This window comes from Pinus tabuliformis, chromosome X (genome assembly GCF_031772625.1).
Source record: "Pinus tabuliformis cultivar Carrire ecotype Pingquan chromosome X, CPIR1, whole genome shotgun sequence".
In the NCBI taxonomy this organism is placed as follows: Eukaryota; Viridiplantae; Streptophyta; class Pinopsida; order Pinales; family Pinaceae; genus Pinus; species Pinus tabuliformis.
The window spans coordinates 1,423,211,180-1,423,213,842 of NC_142308.1; positions in this window are offsets into that span (position 1 = coordinate 1,423,211,180).

Sequence of the window (2,663 nt, forward strand, 5' to 3'; positions counted from 1 at the left end):
GTAGATTTTATACCAGGAATTTTTTTTGTTTAGAAAGGAATCTTAGCCTTGTTTCACTCATCTACCCAAGCCTTTTGTGCCATAAATCTAGTGTAAACTCTTCCTTACCAAGAAAAATATTAGAATTTTGTAGTTTTTACTTTGCCAATTTTCTACCACTTTGCAACAACTAGTGAACCCTTCACAACTTTCCAACCTCCTTTACCAAACATTGTAAGGTAGCCTTCATCATCTAACGTCCCAACCGAAATCAAATTCATTCCAAGATCTTGTACATAATTGACATGTTTAGGCAATAAACTACAACCATATTTTGTCTTTATTAGTACATCCCCTACCCTTTCAATATTACAAAGACTTTTATTGCCCAAGCAAACCTTTAATCACATTCATTCCAAGATCTTGTACATAATTGACATGTTTAAGCAATAAAATACAACCATCTTTTGTCTTTATTAGTACATCCCCTACCCCTTCAATATTACAAATAATTTTATTACCCAAGCGAACCTTTCCTATATTTCTAGATTTAAAAGAAATAAAACTTTCTCTACTTGGAGAAGCATGGTAGGAGGCTCCAAAATGTAATGTCCAATCACTATAATGACAACAAGTATAAAGGCATGCATCTTCATAAGAAGCAATAATTAATACTTCACCATATAATGTGACAACAATAGTTTTTTCATTATTGTTGATGTTGGTTTTCTTTTTCTCATTTTGCTCTCCTTTTAATATGTTGCAATATTTTTTGATATGGCTAGGTTTTCCACGATGGTAGCAGGTTATTCTTCCCTGTCTAGACTTTGATCTTTCTATAGAGATAGAATGCCTTAATTTCCTTCTGTATGGTTATCTTCCACGGTCACCAATTGTTAATGCCTCCTATTTGGCATTTCCTCCTTAATAGATTTCCTGGGCATTTCTTCATTTAATAAACTATAAGAAACATATTCAAAACACAATTTACCTTTTGGCAACACATTTTTTTATTGTGGCAGTTAAGTTTTTCCAACTATTTGGCATTGAGCTCAAGAGTAACAAGGCATGAATCTCATCATCTAATACAATTTTCATTGAAGTGAGATTATTTAATATTATATGCAACTCATTTAAATATTCAGCTACTAGACTCCCTTCCTTCATTTCAAGATTAAACAATCTCTTCATTAAAAATAATTTGTTGAGTGTTATATCTCATTCATATTATTCAGCATTGAGGTAAGAGTAACAAGGTCTGGATCTCATCACATAATACAATTTTCAGTGAAGTGAGATGATTTAATATTATATTAGATTCATTTAAATGTTAAACTACTAGACTCCCTTCCTTCATTTTAAGATTAAACAATCTCTTCATTCAAAATATTTTTCAGTGTTATATCTCGTTCGTATAAATCATGAACCTTTTTCCATAATAATTCGGTAGAATTTTTTTTTTAGAAATATGGAAATATACTATGTTTGCTAAATATTCCGAATAGTGGCAATTATGTTTTGATCTAGCTTCTTCCAATCTTCATTATTCATGGATGAGGATCTCCTTGATTTACCCTCTATAGTGTGTTGTGTATATTTCAATGTCAATATATATTGTGATTCCATTCCAGCCACTTGTAAATAAATGCTACATAGACCTAATCTCCAACAAGAAACCACTTGTTAAAACAAGCAACAAATTATTTACCAATATAATATTAGATTTATGAATATCAGATCTATGAATAATATACTAGATCTATACCGACTTTTCCATTAACTAAAAACTTACAATCATTGGCTCAATTCCAGTATTCTAGCTTTCTCCCCCACACCTAATCTTTAATCAAACCTAATATCTAGTCAAGAATACATATAAATAGTTTCTCATAGAATAATCTAAAGAAATATTATTGGCACAATACCATATGTTATGAAAACCATGAATACAAACCCACTAACCCAAAACCACACCTGTAAACTTATTCAAGAAGTTTCAAAAAATCATAATATCACATTATACTTTCATGTATTTATTTTATTTATTTGATCTCACACACAAGACCAACCACCTTGCTATTCAAGTATTTATAAGTTTTTTCCTTTTCACCAAATAATTTATTTAGCAATATAATAAATTTTAATATTTTAAAATATTTTTCTAATACATAAATAAATTCATTACCAAAAATAGCTTTAAATTTTACAAATTATACCATTGAAACTTATAATTCCAAAACATATCCATTAAAATTTGGAAAAACATTTATATATATATATAGATAGATATAAATAAACAAAAATTAAAAATGTGACAATTAGTAAATGGTACACTGTTTTTGGTATCGCCGAAAATATAATATACATAAACCTGGAATATTCATGAAAGGCCGTCCTTCCTCTCCGCAAATGACACGAGACCACCCTGCAATCCTTTCCATTGCTTCATGTTCCATACTTTCCGGCGTTTCATAAACCAACGAAATTATATTTATTTTAAATAAAAAGATATATTTATTTTAAATAAAAATTATGATTTCTGCTTTCATGGATGATCACCTTAGTTGGAAACCAGTCCCATCTTCTATTGCAATGTAGGCATCTGTTGGCATTTCTACGTTCAAGCATTATAATATTCTTTGGGAACGAGTGAAAGGTAGTATTTATTAATTTAACTTTCAGTT